Source organism: Salmo salar, chromosome 14 (assembly GCF_965601325.2).
Source record: "Salmo salar chromosome 14, fSalSal1, whole genome shotgun sequence".
In the NCBI taxonomy this organism is placed as follows: domain Eukaryota; kingdom Metazoa; phylum Chordata; class Actinopteri; order Salmoniformes; family Salmonidae; genus Salmo; species Salmo salar.
The window spans coordinates 12297230-12317147 of NC_138304.1; the positions used below are offsets into that span (position 1 = coordinate 12297230).

General features: G+C 40.3%; 7 non-coding genes across 7 annotated transcripts; all 7 read right to left on the reverse strand.

The window, feature by feature from the left end:
* Positions 1-361: 361 nt before the first annotated feature.
* Positions 362-434, reverse strand: trnav-cac (transfer RNA valine (anticodon CAC)). The gene has a single exon. It is a non-coding gene; the product is annotated as a tRNA-Val (tRNA).
* Positions 435-1288: 854 nt separating this feature from the next.
* On the reverse strand, positions 1289-1361 carry trnaa-agc (transfer RNA alanine (anticodon AGC)). The gene has a single exon. It is a non-coding gene; the product is annotated as a tRNA-Ala (tRNA).
* Positions 1362-3384: 2023 nt separating this feature from the next.
* On the reverse strand, positions 3385-3457 carry trnav-cac (transfer RNA valine (anticodon CAC)). Its single transcript has one exon. It is a non-coding gene; the product is annotated as a tRNA-Val (tRNA).
* A 3814-nt stretch (positions 3458-7271) lies between these two features.
* On the reverse strand, positions 7272-7344 carry trnav-aac (transfer RNA valine (anticodon AAC)). Its single transcript has one exon. It is a non-coding gene; the product is annotated as a tRNA-Val (tRNA).
* Positions 7345-12099: 4755 nt separating this feature from the next.
* On the reverse strand, positions 12100-12172 carry trnav-cac (transfer RNA valine (anticodon CAC)). The gene has a single exon. It is a non-coding gene; the product is annotated as a tRNA-Val (tRNA).
* An 885-nt stretch (positions 12173-13057) lies between these two features.
* On the reverse strand, positions 13058-13130 carry trnav-aac (transfer RNA valine (anticodon AAC)). The gene has a single exon. It is a non-coding gene; the product is annotated as a tRNA-Val (tRNA).
* A 1931-nt stretch (positions 13131-15061) lies between these two features.
* On the reverse strand, positions 15062-15134 carry trnav-cac (transfer RNA valine (anticodon CAC)). The gene has a single exon. It is a non-coding gene; the product is annotated as a tRNA-Val (tRNA).
* Between the last annotated feature and the right edge of the window lie 4784 nt (positions 15135-19918).

Consider the following 19918-nt stretch of genomic DNA (forward strand, 5'->3'; position numbering starts at 1 on the left):
TGGGCCGTGGGACAGTGGATGCGCATTTATAAATCTAATGGAACCGCTAACAGGCACTACCCGCAGAATGCTGGGATGGTGGTGCTTCAACTCCCTGCTATTAACCAATTAGCATCCAGGATCCAAACAACCTGTTTTATAACATTGCATTGCCTCTGGTTATTGAAAGACATGTCTAAGACTGGTTTATTCATGTATTCTGGAGGCCTATGTTTTTTTTTCAGTTATCACTATCTGCCTCTGGTTATTGAAAGACATGTCTAAGACTGGTCTATTCATGTATTCTGCAGGCCTATGTATTTGTTTAGTTTTTTTCAGTTATGACCCTGTTTCTGTCATCACTATCTGTTTTGTTAAAATTTGTTTCCGCCCGGTTTCGAACCGGGGACCTTTAGCGTGTGAGGCAAACGTGATAACCACTACACTACGGAAACTACAAGAAATAGAGTGGAAGTCATGGAAAATGTTAGGAATGCCCACAAGTCTACCGCCCATAATATCCCAAATAGAGTACCACAGTAGGAGTCATAATACCCATAAGAACTAGCGGTCGAACAGGGAAATGGTTCCAATCGTTTTTCCACCATTCATATTCCCCACAGGGGATTTTAAAAACTATTCAAAAAGGCCTGTGTTTCTTGTTGGCTTACCCTGGCATGGTAACCGTGTAATTCTCTCTAGGACAAGGTGACTTTTATAAAAAAATGCTAATTAACTGCTAATGTGGCTATCATAAAGAACTACAAATGTATTATTTTAAGTGTTTCTAAAATCCCATATGGGAAAAATGAATGGTGGAAAAATGGTTGGAACCATTTCCCTGTTTGACCGCTAGGTTTTATGGGTATTATGACACCTCCACTGTGGGGCTTTCCCCAGTTTTATTTGACAATTTGTATCATGTTAAATATTAGCCACTATCGGGAGCCACTGTCAGTAACAGCCACATACATTTATTTTGGCATACTTTCATTCCGTTGACCTTTCTTTAATCTGTCACATCCTTGTGAATTGTTCCTGAGGGTTGCTAGCATTAGTGAATCATATTAAGCTAAAGTATTGCAATAATTTGGGACATGTAGCCTATTTGAATCATTATGGAACTCAGACCACACGTAGCAGGAATTTATTCAGAGCGCCCAAGCTAGCCACCCCAGCAGAGTGCGTTACGCGACTTAAAAGGGTAAGTCTGAATAGCAAATACTGAGAAGTGCGTAGGAAAAGCATGAATTCCTAAATTGGGATCGAGACCTAAGTGAATAGGCTTACTATCTAATTTGTTAAAATGTGTTTCCGCCCGGTCTCGAACCGGGGACCTTTCGCGTGCTAGCCGAAGGTGATAACCGCTACACTACGGAAACTGCATGAGTAGGATACTAAGGGTGTGACTTTGGCTGGGTGGGTGGGTGGGTGGGGCATTTAACGCTCTCAGAACCAAATGAAGTCAGAAATGACTTAGTCCATTAACTAAGCAATAAGGCTTGAGATCCCGGGAATTATCGTGTGAATAACTCCTGAATAAGGGCTGATTCACCGTAGGGATGGTTTGGCTGAGCAGCCGGCTCTTGGAAGAGTCTTGGTGGTTCCAAACTTCTTCCTTTTAAGAATGATGGAAGCCACTGTGTTCTTGGGTACCTTCAATGCTGCAGAAATGTATCGGTACCCTTCCCCACGTCTGTGCCTCGACACAATCCTCTCTCAGAGCTCTAGGGACAATTCCTTCCACCTCATGGCTTAGTTTATGCTCTGACATGCACTGTCAACTGTGGAACCATATATAGACAGACAGGTGTGTGCCTTTTCAAATCATGACCAATCCATTGAATTTACCACAGGTGGACTCCAATCAAGTTGTAGAAACATCTCAAGGATGATCAATGGAAACAGGATGGACCTGAGCTCAATTTCCAGCCTCATAGCAAAGGGTCTGAAAACGTATGTAAATAAGGTATTTTTTTAATCTTTTTTTATGAATTAAAAATGATATGTTATCGCTTTGTCATTATGGGGTATTGTGTGTAGATAGATTTTATTTGACTTAATCCGTTTTCAGAATAAGGCTGTAACGTAACAAAATGTGGAAAAAAGTAAGGGGTCTGAATACTTTCCGAATGCACTGTAGCTATGCAGGCTAGCTACTTTTCCTTTGCTAGCCAGCCAACTAAATCTATCACACAATCACATCAAGCAGCTGAAATGACAGAAAACTGTCTGCACTTTTGTTTGTTTTACCTAGGATTATATTGCCATTTCTTTGGATATATCCATTATAATGACCCTGATAAATGAATTTGCCTGGCTCAGAGAAGCTGTCATTCTGGTCACATTCATACACATCGCACGGTGGAGGTCATCAAAAAAACGGCAACATTGATCCACAGGTTGGAGAGGCAGACAGCAAGGTTTAGACAAACCTCAACTGTTTCAAACCATATGCTAGCCTAGGGGCATTGGGAAATATTGTCTAGACCAGTGATATTTAAAGTCGGTGTCGGGGGGACTGCAGTGGGGATATATATATTCATTATTTAGGAACAAAAAATGATGAGTACAGATTATTGTACGAGACAATATAGAAACGTTTTTGAGAAAGTTACTTAGAAAAAAAGTATTTGATTGGGTAATTGAAGGTTATTTGTTGATGTAAAAAAAAATGTAACGTACCGATTTTAAAGTTGTATTTGGGGTGGGATCACAAGAAATGATTGCAAAAAAATGGGGACCCCAGAAATTCTGGAGGAAAAAATGGTGTCCCTGCTGAAAAGGTTTGAATACCATGGTCTAGACACATTTTTCCAGGGGAGATTAAGTTTATAAATTGACTGGCTGGGCCGTGGGACAGTGGATGCGCATTTATAAATCTAATGGAACCGCTAACAGGCACTACCCGCAGAATGCTGGGATGGTGGTGCTTCAACTCCCTGCTATTAACCAATTAGCATCCAGGATCTAAAACAACCTGTTTTATAACATTATTTGCCTCTGGTTATTGAAAGGCATGTCTAAGACTGGTCTATTCATGTATTCTGTAGGCCTATGTATTTGTTTCTTTTTTTCAGTTATCACTATCTGCCTCTGGTTAATGAAAGACATGTCTAAGACTGGTCTATTCATGTATTCTGTAGGCCTATGTATTTGTTTCGTTTTTTTCAGTTATCACTATCTGCCTCTGGTTAATGAAAGACATGTCTAAGACTGGTCTATTCATGTATTCTGCAGGCCTATGTATTTGTTTCGTTTTTTTCAGTTATCACTATCTGCCTCTGGTTAATGAAAGACATGTCTAAGACTGGTCTATTCATGTATTCTGCAGGCCTATGTATTTGTTTCGTTTTTTTCAGTTATGACCCTGTTTCTGTCATCACTATCTGTTTTGTTAAAATTTGTTTCCGCCCGGTTTCGAACCGGGGACCTTTCGCATGTGAGGCAAACGTGATAACCACTACACTACGGAAACTGCAAGAAAAAGCGTGGAAGTCATGGAAAATGTTAGGAATGCCCACAAGTCTACCGCCCATAATATCCCAAATAGAGTACCACAGTAGGAGTCATAATACCCATAAGAACTAGCGGTCGAACAGGGAAATGGTTCCAATCGTTTTTCCACCATTCATATTCCCCACAGGGGATTTTAAAAACTATTCAAAAAGGCCTGTGTTTCTTGTTGGCTTACCCTGGCATGGTAACCGTGTAATTCTCTCTAGGACAAGGTGACTTTTATAAAAAATGCTAATTAACTGCTAATGTGGCTATCATAAAGAACTACAAATGTATTATTTTAAGTGTTTCTAAAATCCCATATGGGAAAAATGAATGGTGGAAAAATGGTTGGAACCATTTCCCTGTTTGACCGCTAGGTTTTATGGGTATTATGACACCTCCACTGTGGGGCTTTCCCCAGTTTTATTTGACAATTTGTATCATGTTAAATATTAGCCACTATCGGGAGCCACTGTCAGTAACAGCCACATACATTTATTTTGGCATACTTTCATTCTGTTGACCTTTCTTTAATCTGTCACATCCTTGTGAATTGTTCCTGAGGGTTGCTAGCATTAGTGAATCATATTAAGCTAAAGTATTGCAATAATTTGGGACATGTAGCCTATTTGAATCATTATGGAACTCAGACCACACGTAGCAGGAATTTATTCAGAGCGCCCAAGCTAGCCACCCCAGCAGAGTGCGTTACGCGACTTAAAAGGGTAAGTCTGAATAGCAAATACTGAGAAGTGCGTAGGAAAAGCATGAATTCCTAAATTGGGATCGAGCCCTAAGTGAATAGGTGTACTATCTAATTTGTTAAAATGTGTTTCCGCCCGGTCTCGAACCGGGGACCTTTCGCGTGTTATCGAACATGATAACCGCTACACTACAGAAACTGCATGAGTAGGATACTAAGGGTGTGACTTTGGCTGGGTGGTTGGGTGGGTGTTGCATTTATCGCTCTCAGAACCAAATGAAGTCAGAAATGACTTAGTCCATTAACTAAGCAATCAGGCTTGAGATCCCGGGAATTATCGTGTGAATAACTCCTGAATAAGGGCTGATTCACCGTAGGGATGGTTTGGCTGAGCAGCCGGCTCTTGGAAGAGTCTTGGTGGTTCCAAACTTCTTCCTTTTAAGAATGATGGAAGCCACTGTGTTCTTGGGTACCTTCAATGCTGCAGAAATGTATCGGTACCCTTCCCCACGTCTGTGCCTCGACACAATCCTGTCTCGGAGCTCTAGGGACAATTCCTTCCACCTCATGGCTTAGTTTATGCTCTGACATGCACTGTCAACTGTGGAACCTTATATAGACAGACAGGTGTGTGCCTTTTCAAATCATGACCAATCCATTGAATTTACCACAGGTGGACTCCAATCAAGTTGTAGAAACATCTCAAGGATGATCAATGGAAACAGGATGGACCTGAGCTCAATTTCCAGACTCATAGCAAAGGGTCTGAAAACGTATGTAAATAAGGTATTTTTTAAATCTTTTTTTATGAATTAAAAATGATATGTTATCGCTTTGTCATTATGGGGTATTGTGTGTAGATAGATTTTATTTGACTTAATCCGTTTTCAGAATAAGGCTGTAACGTAACAAAATGTGGAAAAAAGTAAGGGGTCTGAATACTTTCCGAATGCACTGTAGCTATGCAGGCTAGCTACTTTTCCTTTGCTAGCCAGCCAACTAAATCTATCACACAATCACATCAAGCAGCTGAAATGACAGAAAACTGTCTGCACTTTTGTTTGTTTTACCTAGGATTATATTGCCATTTCTTTGGATATAGCCATTATAATGACCCTGATAAATGAATTTGCCTGGCTCAGAGAAGCTGTCATTCTGGTCACATTCATACACATCGCACGGTGGAGGTCACCAAAAAAACGGCAACATTGATCCACAGGTTGGAGAGGCAGACAGCAAGGTTTAGACAAACCTCAACTGTTTCAAACCATATGCTAGCCTAGAGGCATTGGGAAATATTGTCTAGACCAGTGATATTTAAAGTCGGGGTCGGGGGGACTGCAGTGGGGATATATATATTCATTATTTAGGAACAAAAAATTATGAGTACAGATTATTGTACGAGACAATATAGAAACGTTTTTGAGAAAGTTAATTAGAAAAAAAGTATTTGATTGGGTAATTGAAGGTTATTTGTTGATGTAAAAAAAAATGTAACGTACCGATTTTAAAGTTGTATTTGGGGTGGGATCACAAGAAATGATTGCAAAAAAATGGGGACCCCAGAAATTCTGGAGGAAAAAATGGTGTCCCTGCTGAAAAGGTTTGAATACCATTGGTCTAGACACATTTTTCCAGGGGAGATGAAGTTTATAAATTGACTGGCTGGGCCGTGGAACAGTGGATGCGCATTTATAAATCTAATGGAACCGCTAACAGGCACTACCTGCAGAATGCTGGGATGGTGGTGCTTCAACTCCCTGCTATTAACCAATTAGCATCCAGAATCCAAACAACCTGTTTTATAACATTGCATTGCCTCTGGTTATTGAAAGACATGTCTAAGACTGGTCTATTCATGTATTCTGCAGGCCTATGTATTTGTTTCGTTTTTTCAGTTATCACTATCTGCCTCTGGTTAATGAAAGACATGTCTAAGACTGGTCTATTCATGTATTCTGTAGGCCTATGTATTTGTTTAGTTTTTTTTCACTTATCACTATCTGCCTCTGGTTATTGAAAGACATGTCTAAGACTGGTCTATTCATGTATTCTGCAGGCCTATGTATTTGTTTCGTTTTTTTCAGTTATGACCCTGTTTCTGACATCACTATCTGTTTTGTTAAAATTTGTTTCCGCCCGGTTTCAAACCGGGGACCTTTCTCGTGTGGGGCGAACGTGATAACCACTACACTACAGAAACTACAAGAAAAAGAGTGGAAGTCATGGAAAATGTTAGGAATGCCCACAAGTCTACCGCCCATAATATCCCAAATAGAGTACCACAGTAGGAGTCATAATACCCATAAGAACTAGCGGTCGAACAGGGAAATGGTTCCAATCGTTTTTCCACCATTCATATTCCCCACAGGGGATTTTAAAAACAGTTAAAAAAGGCCTGTGTTTCTTGTTGGCTTACCCTGGCATGGTAACCGTGTAATTCTCTCTCGGACAAGGTGACTTTTATAAAAAATATTCGCCTGTATTTACCCCCCCAAAATTAAATGCTAATTAACTGCTAATGTGGCTATCATAAAGAACTACAAATGTATTATTTTAAGTGTTTCTAAAATCCCATATGGGAAAAATGAATGGTGGAAAAATGGTTGGAACCATTTCCCTGTTTGACCGCTAGGTTTTATGGGTATTATGACACCTCCACTGTGGGGCTTTCCCCAGTTTTATTTGACAATTTGTATCATGTTAAATATTAGCCACTATCGGGAGCCACTGTCAGTAACAGCCACATACATTTATTTTGGCATACTTTCATTCCGTTGACCTTTCTTTAATCTGTCACATCCTTGTGAATTGTTCCTGAGGGTTGCTAGCATTAGTGAATCATATTAAGCTAAAGTATTGCAATAATTTGGGACATGTAGCCTATTTGAATCATTATGGAACTCAGACCACACGTAGCAGGAATTTATTCAGAGCGCCCAAGCTAGCCACCCCAGCAGAGTGCGTTACGCGACTTAAAAGGGTAAGTCTGAATAGCAAATACTGAGAAGTGCGTAGGAAAAGCATGAATTCCTAAATTGGGATCGAGCCCTAAGTGAATAGGCTTACTGTCTAATTTGTTAAAATGTGTTTCCGCCCGGTCTCGAACCGGGGACCTTTCGCATGTTAGGCGAACGTGATAACCGCTACACTACAGAAACTGCGTGAGTAGCATACTAAGGGTGTGACTTTGGCTGGGTGGGTGGGTGGGTGGGGCATTTATCGCTCTCAGAACCAAATGAAGTCAGAAATGACTTAGTCCATTAACTAAGCAATAAGGCTTGAGATCCCGGGAATTATCGTGTGAATAACTCCTGAATAAGGGCTGATTCACCGTAGGGATGGTTTGGCTGAGCAGCCGGCTCTTGGAAGAGTCTTGGTGGTTCCAAACGTCTTCCTTTTAAGAATGATGGAAGCCACTGTGTTCTTGGGTACCTTCAATGCTGCAGAAATGTATCGGTACCCTTCCCCACGTCTGTGCCTCGACACAATCCTGTCTCGGAGCTCTAGGGACAATTCCTTCCACCTCATGGCTTAGTTTATGCTCTGACATGCACTGTCAACTGTGGAACCTTATATAGACAGACAGGTGTGTGCCTTTTCAAATCATGACCAATCCATTGAATTTACCACAGGTGGACTCCAATCAAGTTGTAGAAACATCTCAAGGATGATCAATGGAAACAGGATGGACCTGAGCTCAATTTCCAGACTCATAGCAAAGGGTCTGAAAACGTATGTAAATAAGGTATTTTTTAAATCTTTTTTTATGAATTAAAAATGATATGTTATCGCTTTGTCATTATGGGGTATTGTGTGTAGATAGATTTTATTTGACTTAATCCGTTTTCAGAATAAGGCTGTAACGTAACAAAATGTGGAAAAAAGTAAGGGGTCTGAATACTTTCCGAATGCACTGTAGCTATGCAGGCTAGCTACTTTTCCTTTGCTAGCCAGCCAACTAAATCTATCACACAATCACATCAAGCAGCTGAAATGACAGAAAACTGTCTGCACTTTTGTTTGTTTTACCTAGGATTATATTGCCATTTCTTTGGATATATCCATTATAATGACCCTGATAAATGAATTTGCCTGGCTCAGAGAAGCTGTCATTCTGGTCACATTCATACACATCGCACGTTGGAGGTCACCAAAAAAACGGCAACATTGATCCACAGGTTGGAGAGGCAGACAGCAAGGTTTAGACAAACCTCAACTGTTTCAAACCATATTCTAGCCTAGGGGCATTGGGAAATATTGTCTAGACCAGTGATATTTAAAGTCGGGGTCGGGGGGCACTGCAGTGGGGATATATATATTCATTATTTAGGAACAAAAAATTATGAGTACAGATTATTGTACGAGACAATATAGAAACGTTTTTGAGAAAGTTAATTAGAAAAAAAGTATTTGATTGGGTAATTGAAGGTTATTTGTTGATGTAAAAAAAATGTAACGTACCGATTTTAAAGTTGTATTTGGGGTGGGATCACAAGAAATGATTGCAAAAAAATGGGGACCCCAGAAATTCTGGAGGAAAAAATGGTGTCCCTGCTGAAAAGGTTTGAATACCATTGGTCTAGACACATTTTTCCAGGAGAGATGAAGTTTATAAATTGACTGGGTGGGCCGTGGAACAGTGGATGCGCATTTATATATCTAATGGAACCGCTAACAGGCACTACCTGCAGAATGCTGGGATGGTGGTGCTTCAACTCCCTGCTATTTAACCAATTAGCATCCAGGATCCAAACAACCTGTTTTATAACATTGCATTGCCTCTGGTTATTGAAAGACATGTCTAAGACTGGTCTATTCATGTATTCTGTAGGCCTATGTATTTGTTTCGTTTTTTTCAGTTATCACTATCTGCCTCTGGTTAATGAAAGACATGTCTAAGACTGGTCTATTCATGTATTCTGCAGGCCTATGTATTTGTTTCGTTTTTTTTCAGTTATGACCCTGTTTCTGTCATCACTATCTGTTTTGTTAAAATTTGTTTCCGCCCGGTTTCGAACCGGGGACCTATCGCGTGTGAGGCAAACGTGATAACCACTACACTACGGAAACTGCAAGAAAAAGCGTGGAAGTCATGGAAAATGTTAGGAATGCCCACAAGTCTACCGCCCATAATATCCCAAATAGAGTACCACAGTAGGAGTCATAATACCCATAAGAACTAGCGGTCGAACAGGGAAATGGTTCCAATCGTTTTTCCACCATTCATATTCCCCACAGGGGATTTTAAAAACTATTCAAAAAGGCCTGTGTTTCTTGTTGGCTTACCCTGGCATGGTAACCGTGTAATTCTCTCTAGGACAAGGTGACTTTTATAAAAAATGCAAATTAACTGCTAATGTGGCTATCATAAAGAACTACAAATGTATTATTTTAAGTGTTTCTAAAATCCCATATGGGAAAAATGAATGGTGGAAAAATGGTTGGAACCATTTCCCTGTTTGACCGCTAGGTTTTATGGGTATTATGACACCTCCACTGTGGGGCTTTCCCCAGTTTTATTTGACAATTTGTATCATGTTAAATATTAGCCACTATCGGGAGCCACTGTCAGTAACAGCCACATACATTTATTTTGGCATACTTTCATTCCGTTGACCTTTCTTTAATCTGTCACATCCTTGTGAATTGTTCCTGAGGGTTGCTAGCATTAGTGAATCATATTAAGCTAAAGTATTGCAATAATTTGGGACATGTAGCCTATTTGAATCATTATGGAACTCAGACCACACGTAGCAGGAATTTATTCAGAGCGCCCAAGCTAGCCACCCCAGCAGAGTGCGTTACGCGACTTAAAAGGGTAAGTCTGAATAGCAAATACTGAGAAGTGCGTAGGAAAAGCATGAATTCCTAAATTGGGATCGAGCCCTAAGTGAATAGGATTACTATCTAATTTGTTAAAATGTGTTTCCGCCCGGTCTGGAACTGGGGACCTTTCGCGTGTTAGGCAAACGTGAAAACCACTACACTACGGAAACTGCGTGAGTAGGATACTAAGGGTGTGACTTTGGCTTGGGGCATTTATCGCTCTCAGAACCAAATGAAGTCAGAAATGACTTAGTCCATTAACTAAGCAATAAGGCTTGAGATCCCGGGAATTATCGTGTGAATAACTCCTGAATAAGGGCTGATTCACCGTAGGGATGGTTTGGCTGAGCAGCCGGCTCTTGGAAGAGTCTTGGTGGTTCCAAACTTCTTCCTTTTAAGAATGATGGAAGCCACTGTGTTCTTGGGTACCTTCAATGCTGCAGAAATGTATCGGTACCCTTCCCCACGTCTGTGCCTCGACACAATCCTGTCTCGGAGCTCTAGGGACAATTCCTTCCACCTCATGGCTTAGTTTATGCTCTGACATGCACTGTCAACTGTGGAACCTTATATAGACAGACAGGTGTGTGCCTTTTCAAATCATGACCAATCCATTGAATTTACCACAGGTGGACTCCAATCAAGTTGTAGAAACATCTCAAGGATGATCAATGGAAACAGGATGGACCTGAGCTCAATTTCCAGACTCATAGCAAAGGGTCTGAAAACGTATGTAAATAAGGTATTTTTTTAATCTTTTTTTATGAATTAAAAATGATATGTTATCGCTTTGTCATTATGGGGTATTGTGTGTAGATAGATTTTATTTGACTTAATCCGTTTTCAGAATAAGGCTGTAACGTAACAAAATGTGGAAAAAAGTAAGGGGTCTGAATACTTTCCGAATGCACTGTAGCTATGCAGGCTAGCTACTTTTCCTTTGCTAGCCAGCCAACTAAATCTATCACACAATCACATCAAGCAGCTGAAATGACAGAAAACTGTCTGCACTTTTGTTTGTTTTACCTAGGATTATATTGCCATTTCTTTGGATATATCCATTATAATGACCCTGATAAATGAATTTGCCTGGCTCAGAGAAGCTGTCATTCTGGTCACATTCATACACATCGCACGGTGGAGGTCACCAAAAAAACGGCAACATTGATCCACAGGTTGGAGAGGCAGACAGCAAGGTTTAGACAAACCTCAACTGTTTCAAACCATATGCTAGCCTAGGGGCATTGGGAAATATTGTCTAGACCAGTGATATTTAAAGTCGGGGTCGGGGGGACTGCAGTGGGGATATATATATTCATTATTTAGGAACAAAAAATTATGAGTACAGATTATTGTACGAGACAATATAGAAACGTTTTTGAGAAAGTTAATTAGAAAAAAAGTATTTGATTGGGTAATTGAAGGTTATTTGTTGATGTAAAAAAAAATGTAACGTACCGATTTTAAAGTTGTATTTGGGGTGGGATCACAAGAAATGATTGCAAAAAAATGGGGACCCCAGAAATTCTGGAGGAAAAAATGGTGTCCCTGCTGAAAAGGTTTGAATACCATTGGTCTAGACACATTTTTCCAGGGGAGATGAAGTTTATAAATTGACTGGCTGGGCCGTGGAACAGTGGATGCGCATTTATAAATCTAATGGAACCGCTAACAGGCACTACCTGCAGAATGCTGGGATGGTGGTGCTTCAACTCCCTGCTATTAACCAATTAGCATCCAGGATCCAAACAACCTGTTTTATAACATTGCATTGCCTCTGGTTATTGAAAGACATGTCTAAGACTGGTCTATTCATGTATTCTGCAGGCCTATGTATTTGTTTCGTTTTTTTCAGTTATCACTATCTGCCTCTGGTTAATGAAAGACATGTCTAAGACTGGTCTATTCATGTATTCTGTAGGCCTATGTATTTGTTTAGTTTTTTTTCACTTATCACTATCTGCCTCTGGTTATTGAAAGACATGTCTAAGACTGGTCTATTCATGTATTCTGCAGGCCTATGTATTTGTTTCGTTTTTTTCAGTTATGACCCTGTTTCTGTCATCACTATCTGTTTTGTTAAAATTTGTTTCCGCCCGGTTTCGAACCGGGGACCTTTCGCGTGTGAGGCGAACGTGATAACCACTACACTACAGAAACTACAACAAAAAGAGTGGAAGTCATGGAAAATGTTAGGAATGCCCACAAGTCTACCGCCCATAATATCCCAAATAGAGTACCACAGTAGGAGTCATAATACCCATAAGAACTAGCGGTCGAACAGGGAAATGGTTCCAATCGTTTTTCCACCATTCATATTCCCCACAGGGGATTTTAAAAACAGTTAAAAAAGGCCTGTGTTTCTTGTTGGCTTACCCTGGCATGGTAACCGTGTAATTCTCTCTCGGACAAGGTGACTTTTATAAAAAATATTCGCCTGTATTTACCCCCCCAAAATTAAATGCTAATTAACTGCTAATGTGGCTATCATAAAGAACTACAAATGTATTATTTTAAGTGTTTCTAAAATCCCATATGGGAAAAATGAATGGTGGAAAAATGGTTGGAACCATTTCCCTGTTTGACCGCTAGGTTTTATGGGTATTATGACACCTCCACTGTGGGGCTTTCCCCAGTTTTATTTGACAATTTGTATCATGTTAAATATTTGCCACTATCGGGAGCCACTGTCAGTAACAGCCACATACATTTATTTTGGCATACTTTCATTCCGTTGACCTTTCTTTAATCTGTCACATCCTTGTGAATTGTTCCTGAGGGTTGCTAGCATTAGTGAATCATATTAAGCTAAAGTATTGCAATAATTTGGGACATGTAGCCTATTTGAATCATTATGGAACTCAGACCACACGTAGCAGGAATTTATTCAGAGCGCCCAAGCTAGCCACCCCAGCAGAGTGCGTTACGCGACTTAAAAGGGTAAGTCTGAATAGCAAATACTGAGAAGTGCGTAGGAAAAGCATGAATTCCTAAATTGGGATCGAGCCCTAAGTGAATAGGTGTACTATCTAATTTGTTAAAATGTGTTTCCGCCCGGTCTCGAACCGGGGACCTTTCGCGTGTTAGGCGAACGTGATAACCGCTACACTACGGAAACTGCGTGAGTAGGATACTAAGGGTGTGACTTTGGCTGGGTGGGTGGGTGGGTGGGGCATTTATCGCTCTCAGAACCAAATGAAGTCAGAAATGACTTAGTCCATTAACTAAGCAATAAGGCTTGAGATCCCGGGAATTATCGTGTGAATAACTCCTGAATAAGGGCTGATTCACCGTTTGGATGGTTTGGCTGAGCAGCCGGCTCTTGGAAGAGTCTTGGTGGTTCCAAACTTCTTCCTTTTAAGAATGATGGAAGCCACTGTGTTCTTGGGTACCTTCAATGCTGCAGAAATGTATCGGTACCCTTCCCCACGTCTGTGCCTCGACACAATCCTGTCTCGGAGCTCTAGGGACAATTCCTTCCACCTCATGGCTTAGTTTATGCTCTGACATGCACTGTCAACTGTGGAACCTTATATAGACAGACAGGTGTGTGCCTTTTCAAATCATGACCAATCCATTGAATTTACCACAGGTGGACTCCAATCAAGTTGTAGAAACATCTCAAGGATGATCAATGGAAACAGGATGGACCTGAGCTCAATTTCCAGACTCATAGCAAAGGGTCTGAAAACGTATGTAAATAAGGTATTTTTTAAATCTTTTTTTATGAATTAAAAATGATATGTTATCGCTTTGTCATTATGGGGTATTGTGTGTAGATAGATTTTATTTGACTTAATCCGTTTTCAGAATAAGGCTGTGACGTAACAAAATGTGGAAAAAAGTAAGGGGTCTGAATACTTTCCGAATGCACTGTAGCTATGCAGGCTAGCTACTTTTCCTTTGCTAGCCAGCCAACTAAATCTATCACACAATCACATCAAGCAGCTGAAATGACAGAAAACTGTCTGCACTTTTGTTTGTTTTACCTAGGATTATATTGCCATTTCTTTGGATATATCCATTATAATGACCCTGATAAATGAATTTGCCTGGCTCAGAGAAGCTGTCATTCTGGTCACATTCATACACATCGCACGGTGGAGGTCATCAAAAAAACGGCAACATTGATCCACAGGTTGGAGAGGCAGACAGCAAGGTTTAGACAAACCTCAACTGTTTCAAACCATATGCTAGCCTAGGGGCATTGGGAAATATTGTCTAGACCAGTGATATTTAAAGTCGGGGTCGGGGGGACTGCAGTGGGGATATATATATTCATTATTTAGGAGCAAAAAATTACGAGTACAGATTATTGTATGAGACAATATAGAAACGTTTTTGAGAAAGTTAATTAGAAAAAAAGTATTTGATTGGGTAATTGAAGGTTATTTGTTGATGTAAAAAAAAATGTAACGTACCGATTTTAAAGTTGTATTTGGGGTGGGATCACAAGAAATGATTGCAAAAAAATGGGGACCCCAGAAATTCTGGAGGAAAAAATGGTGTCCCTGCTGAAAAGGTTTGAATACCATGGTCTAGACACATTTTTCCAGGGGAGATTAAGTTTATAAATTGACTGGCTGGGCCGTGGGACAGTGGTTGCGCATTTATAAATCTAATGGAACCGCTAACAGGCACTACCCGCAGAATGCTGGGATGGTGGTGCTTCAACTCCCTGCTATTAACCAATTAGCATCCAGGATCTAAAACAACCTGTTTTATAACATTGCATTGCCTCTGGTTATTGAAAGGCATGTCTAAGACTGGTCTATTCATGTATTCTGTAGGCCTATGTATTTGTTTCGTTTTTTTCAGTTATCACTATCTGCCTCTGGTTAATGAAAGACATGTCTAAGACTGGTCTATTCATGTATTCTGTAGGCCTATGTATTTGTTTCGTTTTTTTCAGTTATCACTATCTGCCTCTGGTTAATGAAAGACATGTCTAAGACTGGTCTATTCATGTATTCTGCAGGCCTATGTATTTGTTTCGTTTTTTTCAGTTATGACCCTGTTTCTGTCATCACTATCTGTTTTGTTAAAATTTGTTTCCACCCGGTTTCGAACCGGGGACCTTTCGCGTGTGAGGCAAACGTGATAACCACTACACTACGGAAACTGCAAGAAAAAGCGTGGAAGTCATGGAAAATGTTAGGAATGCCCACAAGTCTACCGCCCATAATATCCCAAATAGAGTACCACAGTAGGAGTCATAATACCCATAAGAACTAGCGGTCGAACAGGGAAATGGTTCCAATCGTTTTTCCACCATTCATATTCCCCACAGGGGATTTTAAAAACTATTCAAAAAGGCCTGTGTTTCTTGTTGGCTTACCCTGGCATGGTAACCGTGTAATTCTCTCTAGGACAAGGTGACTTTTATAAAAAATGCTAATTAACTGCTAATGTGGCTATCATAAAGAACTACAAATGTATTATTTTAAGTGTTTCTAAAATCCCATATGGGAAAAATGAATGGTGGAAAAATGGTTGGAACCATTTCCCTGTTTGACCGCTAGGTTTTATGGGTATTATGACACCTCCACTGTGGGGCTTTCCCCAGTTTTATTTGACAATTTGTATCATGTTAAATATTAGCCACTATCGGGAGCCACTGTCAGTAACAGCCACATACATTTATTTTGGCATACTTTCATTCCGTTGACCTTTCTTTAATCTGTCACATCCTTGTGAATTGTTCCTGTGGGTTGCTAGCATTAGTGAATCATATTAAGCTAAAGTATTGCAATAATTTGGGACATGTAGCCTATTTGAATCATTATGGAACTCAGACCACACGTAGCAGGAATTTATTCAGAGCGCCCAAGCTAGCCACCCCAGCAGAGTGCGTTACGCGACTTAAAAGGGTAAGTCTGAATAGCAAATACTGAGAAGTGCGTAGGAAAAGCATGAATTCCTAAATTGGGATCGAGCCCTAAGTGAATAGGATTACTATCTAATTTGTTAAAATGTGTTTCCGCCCGGTCTGGAACTGGGGACCTTTCGCGTGTTAGGCAAACGTGAAAACCACTACACTACGGAACTGCGTGAGTAGGATACTAAGGGTGTGACTTTGGCTGGGTGGGTGGGGCATTTATCGCTCTCAGAACCAAATGAAGTCAGAAATGACTTAGTCCATTAACTAAGCAATAAGGCTTGAGATCCCGGGAATTATCGTGTGAATAACTCCTGAATAAGGGCTGATTCACCGTAGGGATGGTTTGGCTGAGCAGCCGGCTCTTGGAAGAGTCTTGGTGGTTCCAAACTTCTTCCTTTTAAGAATGATGGAAGCCACTGTGTTCTTGGGTACCTTCAATGCTGCAGAAATGTATCGGTACCCTTCCCCACGTCTGTGCCTCGACACAATCCTGTCTCGGAGCTCTAGGGACAATTCCTTCCACCTCATGGCTTAGTTTATGCTCTGACATGCACTGTCAACTGTGGAACCTTATATAGACAGACAGGTGTGTGCCTTTTCAAATCATGACCAATCCATTGAATTTACCACAGGTGGACTCCAATCAAGTTGTAGAAACATCTCAAGGATGATCAATGGAAACAGGATGGACCTGAGCTCAATTTCCAGACTCATAGCAAAGGGTCTGAAAACGTATGTAAATAAGGTATTTTTTAAATCTTTTTTTATGAATTAAAAATGATATGTTATCGCTTTGTCATTATGGGGTATTGTGTGTAGATAGATTTTATTTGACTTAATCCGTTTTCAGAATAAGGCTGTGACGTAACAAAATGTGGAAAAAAGTAAGGGGTCTGAATACTTTCCGAATGCACTGTAGCTATGCAGGCTAGCTACTTTTCCTTTGCTAGCCAGCCAACTAAATCTATCACACAATCACATCAAGCAGCTGAAATGACAGAAAACTGTCTGCACTTTTGTTTGTTTTACCTAGGATTATATTGCCATTTCTTTGGATATATCCATTATAATGACCCTGATAAATGAATTTGCCTGGCTCAGAGAAGCTGTCATTCTGGTCACATTCATACACATCGCACGGTGGAGGTCACCAAAAAAACGGCAACATTGATCCACAGGTTGGAGAGGCAGACAGCAAGGTTTAGACAAACCTCAACTGTTTCAAACCATATGCTAGCCTAGGGGCATTGGGAAATATTGTCTAGACCAGTGATATTTAAAGTCGGGGTCGGGGGGACTGCAGTGGGGATATATATATTCATTATTTAGGAACAAAAAATTACGAGTACAGATTATTGTACGAGACAATATAGAAACGTTTTTGAGAAAGTTAATTAGAAAAAAAGTATTTGATTGGGTAATTGAAGGTTATTTGTTGATGTAAAAAAAAATGTAACGTACCGATTTTAAAGTTGTATTTGGGGTGGGATCACAAGAAATGATTGCAAAAAAATGGGGACCCCAGAAATTCTGGAGGAAAAAATGGTGTCCCTGCTGAAAAGGTTTGAATACCATTGGTCTAGACACATTTTTCCAGGGGAGATGAAGTTTATAAATTGACTGGCTGGGCCGTGGAACAGTGGATGCGCATTTATAAATCTAATGGAACCGCTAACAGGCACTACCTGCAGAATGCTGGGATGGTGGTGCTTCAACTCCCTGCTATTAACCAATTAGCATCCAGGATCCAAACAACCTGTTTTATAACATTGCATTGCCTCTGGTTATTGAAAGACATGTCTAAGACTGGTCTATTCATGTATTCTGCAGGCCTATGTATTTGTTTCGTTTTTTTCAGTTATCACTATCTGCCTCTGGTTAATGAAAGACATGTCTAAGACTGGTCTATTCATGTATTCTGTAGGCCTATGTATTTGTTTCGTTTTTTTCAGTTATCACTATCTGCCTCTGGTTAATGAAAGACATGTCTAAGACTGGTCTATTCATGTATTCTGCAGGCCTATGTATTTGTTTCGTTTTTTTCAGTTATGACCCTGTTTCTGTCATCACTATCTGTTTTGTTAAAATTTGTTTTCGCCCGGTTTCGAACCGGGGACCTTTCGCATGTGAGGCGACTGTGATAACCACTACACTACGGAAACTGCAAGGAAAAGAGTGGAAGTCATGGAAAATGTTAGGAATGCCCACAAGTCTACTGCCCATAATATCCCAAATAGAGTACCACAGTAGGAGTCATAATACCCATAAGAACTAGCGGTCGAACAGGGAAATGGTTCCAATCGTTTTTCCACCATTCATATTCCCCACAGGGGATTTTAAAAACAGTTAAAAAAGGCCTGTGTTTCTTGTTGGCTTACCCTGGCATGGTAACCGTGTAATTCTCTCTAGGACAAGGTGACTTTTATAAAAAATATTCGCCTGTATTTACCCCCCCAAAATTAAATGCTAATTAACTGCTAATGTGGCTATCATAAAGAACTACAAATGTATTATTTTAAGTGTTTCTAAAATCCCATATGGGAAAAATGAATGGTGGAAAAATGGTTGGAACCATTTCCCTGTTTGACCGCTAGGTTTTATGGGTATTATGACACCTCCACTGTGGGGCTTTCCCCAGTTGTATTTGACAATTTGTATCATGTTAAATATTAGCCACTATCGGGAGCCACTGTCAGTAACAGCCACATACATTTATTTTGGCATACTTTCATTCCGTTGACCTTTCTTTAATCTGTCACATCCTTGTGAATTGTTCCTGAGGGTTGCTAGCATTAGTGAATCATATTAAGCTAAAGTATTGCAATAATTTGGGACATGTAGCCTATTTGAATCATTATGGAACTCAGACCACACGTAGCAGGAATTTATTCAGAGCGCCCAAGCTAGCCACCCCAGCAGAGTGCGTTACGCGACTTAAAAGGGTAAGTCTGAATAGCAAATACTGAGAAGTGCGTAGGAAAAGCATGAATTCCTAAATTGGGATCGAGCCCTAAGTGAATAGGATTACTATCTAATTTGTTAAAATGTGTTTCCGCCCGGTCTGGAACTGGGGACCTTTCGCGTGTTAGGCAAACATGAAAACCACTACACTACGGAAACTGCGTGAGTAGGATACTAAGGGTGTGACTTTGGCTGGGTGGGTGGGTGGGTGGGGCATTTATCGCTCTCAGAACCAAATGAAGTCAGAAATGACTTAGTCCATTAACTAAGCAATAAGGCTTGAGATCCCGGGAATTATCGTGTGAATAACTCCTGAATAAGGGCTGATTCACCGTAGGGATGGTTTGGCTGAGCAGCCGGCTCTTGGAAGAGTCTTGGTGGTTCCAAACTTCTTCCTTTTAAGAATGATGGAAGCCACTGTGTTCTTGGGTACCTTCAATGCTGCAGAAATGTATCGGTACCCTTCCCCACGTCTGTGCCTCGACACAATCCTGTCTCGGAGCTCTAGGGACAATTCCTTCCACCTCATGGCTTAGTTTATGCTCTGACATGCACTGTCAACTGTGGAACCTTATATAGACAGACAGGTGTGTGCCTTTTCAAATCATGACCAATCCATTGAATTTACCACAGGTGGACTCCAATCAAGTTGTAGAAACATCTCAAGGATGATCAATGGAAACAGGATGGACCTGAGCTCAATTTCCAGACTCATAGCAAAGGGTCTGAAAACGTATGTAAATAAGGTATTTTTTAAATCTTTTTTTATGAATTAAAAATGATATGTTATCGCTTTGTCATTATGGGGTATTGTGTGTAGATAGATTTTATTTGACTTAATCCGTTTTCAGAATAAGGCTGTGACGTAACAAAATGTGGAAAAAAGTAAGGGGTCTGAATACTTTCCGAATGCACTGTAGCTATGCAGGCTAGCTACTTTTCCTTTGCTAGCCAGCCAACTAAATCTATCACACAATCACATCAAGCAGCTGAAATGACAGAAAACTGTCTGCACTTTTGTTTGTTTTACCTAGGATTATATTGCCATTTCTTTGGATATATCC